Raw genomic sequence first — 10125 nt, forward strand, 5'->3', positions numbered from 1 at the left:
ATACCTTTGATGTCCTTGGGACATGGCATCTTTTCAATAGCATCAACCTTGGCTTTATCAACTTCAATACCTCTTTCAGAAATCTTAACAATACCTTCATTAACCATAAAGTGACACTTTTCCCAATTCAAGACAAGATTAGTTTCTTCACATCTCTGCAAAACTCGATCAAGGTTGCTCAAGCAATCATCAAAAGAGGATCCATAGACGGAGAAATCGTCCATGAAAACCTCACAAATCTTTTCACAAAAGTCAGAGAATATAGCCATCATGCATCTTTGAAAGGTAGCAGGTGCGTTACATACACCAAAAGGCATACGTCTATAAGCAAAAGTACCGAAAGGGCAAGTAAAAGTGGTCTTTGATTGATCATCACCTGACACAGGTATTTGAGAGAAACCAGAATAACCATCTAGAAAGCAAAAATGTGTATGCTTGGATAATCTTTCTAGCATTTGATCAATAAAAGGTAAGGGGTAATGATCCTTTTTAGTAGCCTTATTTAATTTGTGGAAATCAATTACCATCCTATACCCTGTAATAATTCTTTGCGGAATCAATTCATCTTTATCATTAGGAACGACGGTAATACCTCCCTTTTTAGGGACACAATGGACAGGACTTACCCACAGACTATCAGTAACGAGATAAATAATACCTGCCTCAAGAAGCTTTAGTATTTCCTTTCTTACCACTTCTTTCATCTTAGGATTCAGTCGTCGTAGATGATCACGATCTGGTTTGGCATCCTTCTCCAAATTTATTTTATGTTGACATAGAGTGGGACTAATGCCCTTAAGATCATCAAGAGTATATCCAATAGCAGCGCGGTGCTTCTTCAGAGTTTTCAATAATCTCTCTTCTTCATGCTCTGAAAGGTTAGCACTAATAATAACAGGATATATCCTTTTCTCATCAAGATAAGCATATTTAAGAGTATCAGGTAATGGTTTAAGCTCAAACACGGGATCACCCTTGGGTGGAGGAGGATCCCCTAGGATTTCAACAGGCAAATTGTGTTTCAGAAGGGGTTCCTGTTTAAAGAATACTTCATCTATTTCCCTTCTTTCATTCATAAACATATCAGTTTCATGGTCTAGCAAATATTGTTCCAAAGGATCATTAGGAGGTACGACAATAGAAGCAAGACCAATAATTTCATCCTTACTAGGCAATTCCTCTTCACGGTGTTGTCTACGAAATTTAGAGAAATTAAACTCATGAGACATATCACCCAAACCAATAGTAACGACATCCTTTTCGCAGTCTATCTTAGCATTAACAGTGTTCAAGAAGGGTCTACCAAATATAATGGGGCAAAAGCTATCTTGTGGGGAACCAAGAAGAAGAAAATCAGCAGGATATTTAGTTTTCCCACACAAGACTTCAACATCTCTAACAATTCCCATTGGTGAAATAGTATCTCTATTGGCAAGTTTAATTTTGACATCAATTTCTTCTAACTCAGTAGGTGCAATATCATGCATAATTTCTTTGTATAAGTCAATAGGTATTGCACTAGCACTAGCACCCATGTCACATAAGCCATGATAACAATGATCTCCTATTTTAACAGAAATAACAGGCATGCCAGCCACAGGTCTATGTTTATCTTTAGCACAAGGTTTAGCAATTCTAGCAGTCTCTTCATGAAAATAAATAACATGCCCATCAATATTACCAGCCAAGAGATCTTTAACAATAGCAATATTAGGTTCAACTTTAACTTGCTCAGGAGGTGTATAGGTTCTAATATTGCTTTTACGAACCACAGTTGAAGCTTTAGCATGATCCTTTATTCTAACAGGGAAAGGTGGTTTTTCAACATATGCAGTAGGAACAATAGGATCATTATAAGTGATAGTCTTTTCTTCAACTTTAATAGGTGTATCTACTTTTACTTCTATGGGAGGATGATATTTAAACCACTTCTCCTTAGGGAGATCAACATGAGTAGCAAAAGATTCACAGAAAGAAGCTACTATCTCAGAATCAAGTCCATATTTAGTGCTAAATTTACGGAAAACATCGGTATCCATAAAAGATTTAACACAATCAAACTTAGGTGTCATACCTGACTCCTTACCTTCGTCGAGATCCCAATCTTCAGAGTTCCATTTAATTCTTTCCAATAAATCCCATTCGAATTCAGTAGTCTTCATCATAAAAGAGCCAGCACAAGAAGTATCGAGCATGGTGCGATTGTTATCAGAAAGCCGATCATAAAATTTTGAATAATTATTTCTCTTGGGAGCTCATGATTGGGGCATGAATATAACATTGATTTAAGCCTCCCCCAAGCTTTAGCGATGCTTTCTCCTTCGCGAGGCCAGAAATTATATATATAATTGCGATCACGATGAACAAGATGCATAGGATAAAACTTCTGATGAAATTCCAATTTCAATCGTTTGTAGTTCCATGATCCCATATTATCACATAGCCTATACCATGTCAATGCATCTCCCTTCAAAGATAAAGGGAAGACCTTCTTATTAATAACATCATCGGGTATACCTGCAAGCTTAAATAATCCACAAACTTCATCCACATATATTAGGTGCTCATCAGGATGCATTGTTCCGTCTCCTGCAAAAGGATTAGCTAGCAGTTTTTCTAACATACCCGAAGGAATTTCAAAGTAGATATTTTCATTTTCAGTGGGTTAAGTAGGTTGAGGAGCAACTCTTTGCTCTACTGGTCGGGGTGGAGATACCCTGAACAAGCCCCTCAGAGGACTACTTTCCATAGTAACAAGTGACAGTAAATTTCAGCACACTATATAAATTTTTCCTTACCAAATTCCACCTACCAAAGGCGCTTCACTCCCCGGAAACGGCGCCAGAAAAGAGTCTTGATGACCCACAAGTATAGGGGATCTATCGTAGTCCTTTCGATAAGTAAGAGTGTCGAACCCAACGAGGAGCAGAAGGAAATGATAAGCGGTTTTCAGCAAGGTATTCTCTGCAAGCACTGAAATTATAGGTAACAGATAGTTTTGTGATAGGATAATTGGTAACGAGCAACAAGTAAAGAAAGTAAATAAAGTGCAGCAAGGCGGCCCAATCATTTTTGTAGCAAAGGACAAGCCTGGACAAACTCTTATATAGAGAAAAGCGCTCCCGAGGACACATGGGAATTATCGTCAAGCTAGTTTTCATCACGTTCATATGATTCGCGTTCGGTACTTTGATAATTTGATATGTGGGTGGACCGGTGCTTGGGTGCTGTCCTTACTTGGACAAGACAAGCATCCCACTTATGATTAACCCCTATTGCAAGCATCCGCCACTACAAAAGAAGTATTAATTAAGGTAAACCTAACCATAGCATGAAACATGTGGATCCAAATCAGCCCCTTACGAAGCAACGCATAAACTAGGGTTTAAGCTTCTGTCACTCTAGCAACCCATCATCTACTTATTACTTCCCAATGCCTTCCTCTAGGCCCAAATAATGGTGAAGTGTCATGTAGTCGACGTTCACATAACACCACTAGAGGATAAACAACATACATCTCATCAACATATCGAACGAATACCAAATTCACATGACTACTAATAGCAAGACTTCTCCCATGTCCTCAGGAACAAACGTAACTACTCACAAAGCATATTCATGTTCATAATCAGAGAAGTATTAATATGCATATAGGATCTAAACATACGATCTTCCACCAAATAAACTAACTAGCATCAACTACAAGGAGTAATCAACACTACTAGCAACCTACAGGTACCAATCCCAGAATTAGAGAGAAGAATTGGATACAAGAGATGAACTAGGGTTTGAGAGGAGATGGTGCTGGTGAAGATGTTGATGGAGATTGCCCTCTCCCGATGAGAGGAGCGTTGGTGATGACGATGTCGATGATTTCCCCCTTCCCGGAGGGAAGTGTCCCCAGCAGAACAGCTCTGTCGGAGCCCTAGATTGGTTCCGCCAAGGTTCCGCCTCATGGCGGCGGAGTCTCGTCCCGAAAGCTTGCTTATGATTTTTCTTCGGACGAAAGACATCATATAGTAGAAGATGGGCACTGGAGGGCCAATAGGGGGCCCACGAGGCAGGGGCGCGCCCAGGGGGTAGGGCGCACCCCCCAACCTCGTGGCCAGGGTGTGGGCCCCCTCTGGTATTTCTTCCACTCAGTATTTTTTATTATTTCCAAAAATAACTTTCGTGGAGTTTCAGGACTTTTGGAGTTGTGCAGAATAGGTGTCTAATATTTGCTCCTTTTCCAGCCCAGAATTCCAGCTGCCGGCATTCTCCCTCCTTATGTAAACCTTGTAAAATAAGAGATAATAGGCATAAGTATTGTGACATAATGTATAATAACAACCCATAATGCAATAAATATCGATATAAAAGCATGATGCAAAATGGACGTATCACAAGACAACGTGTGTCCCCTCTGGTGAGCGGCGTGCGAGCCGGACTGTCGGGGGTGCGATGCGAACGCGATGCGTACGACTCGTAAGTGTGCCGCCTTTTCCTTTTGAACTTGCAAAGCGTAACATTTTCGGGCGATCGATCGATAGAAATCCAGAATAAAATGACGAGGGCGGTGCTTTCCCGCGTGTTAGGCAGGCTAGTTTGAGTGATATGACGTGCTACAGTGCCGTCCACTTGCTCCATTTTCATGTAAGCAAGAGTCTACACTCTTACGTGGGAGGAGTGTGAAACACGGCGGATCTGATTTTGATCGAGGGATAACTGTTCCCTGCGAAATAATGGAGCACTGTTAGCGATTATAGCATGATAGTTAGGGCATCTCCAGTACTGGCCCACAAATTTACACCGGCATCTGTCCAAGGACACTGATGCCACAGGATGCCATCCAATGCTACCTGCATACCTTTCGACAACTATATGAACTAACCGGACGAAATTCGTGCAAACAAAGGAAATTTCAAATTAACCGGATGACATTCATTACATTTCGAAAACTTTTCCTATAAACCGGACTAAATTCATTACATATTTCACAAAAACGTACTAAAACCTACTGTAAACCTAATCTAAACGATCGCCGGCGCCTGACCACCATGTCCGGCCATGAACCCGAGAAAGCCGGCCATTGCCTTTGCCTCCTCCTCATCCGCCTCGATAACCTCCTCCTCCGGAGCACGAGGTTCTGAAGATTTTCGCCTCCACGTCGCCGTCAAGCGGCTAATCGACCGCCGATGTTTATCTCACCAAGCTTGGCATCGACTGAGTGGAGGAGCGGTGGCCTTCCTGGGACCAGAGCGGCGGCGACCTACCATGTACTACTCTTCCTCGCTGCCGGCTGCGCCCGTGCACACGTGCCGGCTTTGTGGTCGTGGCAGCGGTGGGCGGCCAGGCGGGAGCCAGCAATCTCCTTTGCCTGTTCCCGTGACAGTACGTCCAAGAGAGCTTTAGAGCGCGCCCGTAGCGGAGCCACCGATGTCCTTCATCTGCTCCTGCGATAGTATGTCTAAGAGACCTTTGGAGCGCCAGGAGGCCATGGTTGGAGTGGTGCCGACAGAAGGAAGGGACCAGAGGAGAATGAGTGTGGGTCTTTGGCTATGGCTGGGAGCCGGGGCTCAAGTTCATATAGCGGGAGAATGACAATGAGCCGCGGCAGACGGACGAACGACTGGCGCCGGAGTAGGTTCGTCGGCAGCCGCGTGTCATTAATGTGGGTGGCGGACGGAAGGATGGCCATGGTTTCGTTAATGCGGAGCATTCACTTGCACCGGGATGCCCGCACGGGTGGCGCTCTCTCGGCCGTCGCGCTGCTGCAATGCTGACGCCAGTGAGAGGTCGCATCGGGCGTGAATGCGGATGCTGCTTCAGTGACATAACTGCAGGTGTGTTGGGTCACTGACATGTGGGCCCAACGGGCATCTGTCCCGCATGTCAGTGACACACCAACTGCACCTGCAGTTAAGTCTGGTGAATGCGGCATTGACGTTCTGGAGAGACGGTGACCGTTTCAGGAGGGAAGCACGCGCTAGCGATGGAAGGGGTTTCGGTAGGCCAGGGCGGTCAGACGCTGGCGTGGTGGTAAAATGTGAACTCATGGATGACGAGCCTTTGAAGCGTATGCGACACGTATTGACAACCAGGCGTCCATGCAATCGCTCTTGTCGCCAGCTAGCCTTCGACGACCACCATTAGACACCACACAACCATGCATAACTTACGAATAATGGACGAATCAATCAGACACACACTCGTGTGAAGTGGCACTATGATCCGTCGCTCACGATGGTACATATATAGGTACCATAGTACCCTCTCTAGCTAGGCTGTTTTATAGATTGTCGTTGTGATGGACGATATACATGAGCAAGGCGCCGAATCACAAGTATGACCGTTGGTGTTGAGCCAGGTGAATACATGCTCGGTGTTCGCGGAGGCCTCCAGCAAACGTCTAAACAGTAATGTCAGGCACCGCCGGGGCGTGCAGGTGACAGGCTCGCCATTTGCGTTGCGCCATGAGCAGGACTTTGATTGAGAGGGTGACGTGCATGCATTACCATGGTTTGACATCGTGAGCGTGAGTGTCTGCACACGTACATGCTACTTGCCTCTATGGACGGGGTGCACTAATGTGTGCATCACGTATAATATAAAAAAAATCGGTTTGTGCATTTAACGCAAAGTATTTCATTTTCATTTGCCTGACGAGTGTGCGTTGCAGCGACGAGTCCGTGGTTTGATTCCTCACATACGAAAATTTTGGTTTTAATTTCTTTCTCCACTGATAGGCAGGCCCACATAGATAGATAGATAAAGAACACGAGCTGATGAGGTGCATGCGGACTGTTTGACTGGTCAACCAAAGAAATACGAAGCTATACGCTGAGCCAGTGACCATATAATCACCATATCTCATATACAATGATCAAAGTGAGATATCAAGACAAGTTCGATGACCGCCAATGCATTTTACTCGGTAGTAAATGACCAGGATTGAAGGGGAATCCAAATTTCCTTCGTCTTCTGTCCTTGAGCTCTTGACAAACCAATGCACTATACGGTTGTCCGGCCACTCCACCCCAGAGCTGTCACCAAATGTCGTTCATGCCATCCTGGCGGAAGTTATGTGCACACAAGAAGAGAACGATTCGATGTGGCGTTAGGGCTGAGGGTAATTAACTATGTATGGAGACATAGGAGACCTTGAACGTGCATGTGCGAGAGGTTTACATGTATACGTGGGATGTGTGTGTGTGCGAGCGCGCATGATCGAGATAAAAGAAAGAAGACATAAGTCATAAGATCAATGACATGGGAGAGACGGATCGGTATGACAATATGCATGCATGTGGGAGTGCAGGGAAGAAGGCCCGATAATTGAGCATGTGTTTTTGTCTTTAAGAGATAGTGGCGTGGGCTGGAGCATGCATCTATGGTGAGCAGAGGGAGCAAGACACAACGATTGTGCAAAAGAGATCAACCTATAGATGCATGTATGGACAGACATATATAGTGTGTGTGATAGGAAGCAAGAGTGTGTGCGAGAAAGAAATGTTGACGGAGAAACTACAGATAGATACAAAGATAGAGATGCTAGCTAGAGGGACATCGGCTAGTTTGAGTGTTGGAGATGACCACCGGGTGGTTCAGAGGGTGAAGTTATGTGTGTGTGAGAGAAAGATAAAAGGAGGGCACATGACTGCATGTAGAGAGAAACATATATAGTGTGTGTGATAGGAAGCAAGAGTGAGGGCGAGAAAGAAGGTTGATGGAGAAACAGATAAATAGAAAGATAAAGATGCTAGCTAGTGTGCATTAGAGATAGGAGTCGAGTGGATCAGAAGGCTGAGTTATGTGTGTGGGTGTGAGAGAGATAGAGCGAGGGTGCATGTGAGTCACATACAAAATATATCAGAGACAAATGAGATCCCGAGAGACGGAGTTTTGTGTCTGCAAGAGAGAAAGATATTTCACAACGAGAGTGATAGCTAGAGAGACATATGAGGGAACGCAAGATATCTCTAGGGAGAGTGTGTGTGTGTGAGCGACATACAAGAGAATGGTGGAGAGATATGAGACCTTGGGAGACAGAGTTTGTGTTTGTGTGTGAGAAAGAGATATTTAAGGAAGAGTGGTAGCTTCTCATACCTAAGGAGCGAAAGACATCTCTGTGTGAGAGGGGTTGTGCGAGTGGCACACAGGGGAATAATAGAGAGAAATGAGACCCCAGGGGGCGAAGTTTGTGTTTATGTGAGAGAAACAGATTTCACATGGAGAATCATAGTTAGAGACACATAGTAGGGAGCGAGATATACTTAGAGAGAGATAGAGTGATGAAGGTCGAGGGAGAGAGTACCGTCAGTGTGTTATGAAGATAAAAGACCATTGTCGACATACAGGTAGCACGAGAGATACCCGAGAGACGATGAACGCATATAGGTCTAGAGAGATACTCCTATATAAGCATGAGTGATAGCTATATGAGATGGATATCTGGATTAACGGGGATTCAAATATTTAAAATGGAGATCACAACATCTATAATATCATAACGCAAATTGGTGTATCAAACATGCATATTCATTTGCATTTGGGGACACGTGTAAGGTTATATAGTTTATCAATATTAGTGATCCATAAATTCTTTAATTAGAGACAATGCATGCTTTATATGAAATTAATGTCTAAACGGGATTACACTATATGTTGCGTGTGTGAAACACATTATACATGTTTGAGAAGTAAAAAAACCTGCATGAAACACATATTAATTGGAGACAGTTAGCGAGGAATGCATACACTGGATTTCAACATAAAGTGGTTTCAAATATTTGAAAATCCAAATTAAGATGGATACAGCCTTATGAATCTGAGATCATGCCATTTGTAAACCATATTTATGTATAAAGGGTGTTGTGCTTTTGAAAGTATATATAAAAAATGATGTATATAGAATTTTATTCCAATCGAAAATGGATCCTGCCCGAACAAAAATAGAATACAAACTGGATTCGAATTGAGTTGGCACGGTAAACGTGCACTCTTGCTCTGCAAAAGTTTGAACGAAGAGGGGAAAGTCGCAGTAACCGCCCAAAACAAAATCTGCGAGATGGAAATTACTGCATATCCCTGACACGCAAAGCCCATAGGCTCGATTTCTATAGGTTTCGATAGGGGTAGGTTTGTAATTTCACTCAAATGTGACATAACCACCTCTCACCCGGAGTCATACACGGTGGGCGCCAAAACACAGTGTCTCCCCGGCCGAAACCAACTCCCTCCCTGATTCATACATGGTGGGCGCCAAAACAAACTCTCGTCGGCAAATATTCGGTGTATGCGAGATTACCGTCCTATCCCCAACCGACTAATATTGTTGTGATGTAGGAAATTTTAAACGGGGGCTAAGTTTGTAAATTTCCTTGCATTTGAGACAAGCGCGCCCTGAAGACATGGTTCCCCCCTTCCTCTCTCCCTCCATTTCCCCATTCGTACTCCGTGGGCGCCAAAACACCCTCTCCACCGCAGCCTCCTCCGTCCGCCACCCCGTCCACCGCCGTCCTCCTCCACCATGCCGGAGCTGATACCCCAAAGCCGTCGTCCATTACAAGAGATCGACCTCTCTCATCCACGGCTTCGGACCAGGATCCTTGCATCCCGTCCTCTCACTTCATCCCCGACGTCGTCCACCTTGCCAGTGCCACTCCTACGATCATCTCGTCCACCGCGCCCCGCCGCCACCGTCTACCCTCCTAGATCTGCTTCCACGCCGCCGACAGCCATCGCTACCGTAGCACCGCCAAATTCTAAGTAGATGCATACACGGCACCGCACCAGAGGCGGTACTCTTTCGTATCTGCTCAGTTTATTTATCGCAGCAAGAAAATAGATCGCCACTGCTTTACTCTGATTTCTTGTCCATCACTTGTTAGTTGAAAGCAAACATTGGTTGCGAAGTTGCCTTTGTCCGGTTTGCACCTTCAGATCCGCCATGGCACGCTCAACACTATACTCACAATGCTTATGGTTTTCCCCTTTTATATTCCACACTAGGTAAATGACAGTAGACTAAATTTCTGGGTCAGTCGATTTTTGAGAGCTCGCCGGAGTTCGCCGGTGCGAAGGAAGGGGCTCGGGTGGGGACGGTGGTGGGGCCTCGCCGAATGAAGAAAACTCGACGTGGGT

This window comes from Triticum aestivum, chromosome 2D (assembly GCF_018294505.1).
Source record: "Triticum aestivum cultivar Chinese Spring chromosome 2D, IWGSC CS RefSeq v2.1, whole genome shotgun sequence".
Lineage (NCBI taxonomy): Eukaryota > Viridiplantae > Streptophyta > Magnoliopsida > Poales > Poaceae > Triticum > Triticum aestivum.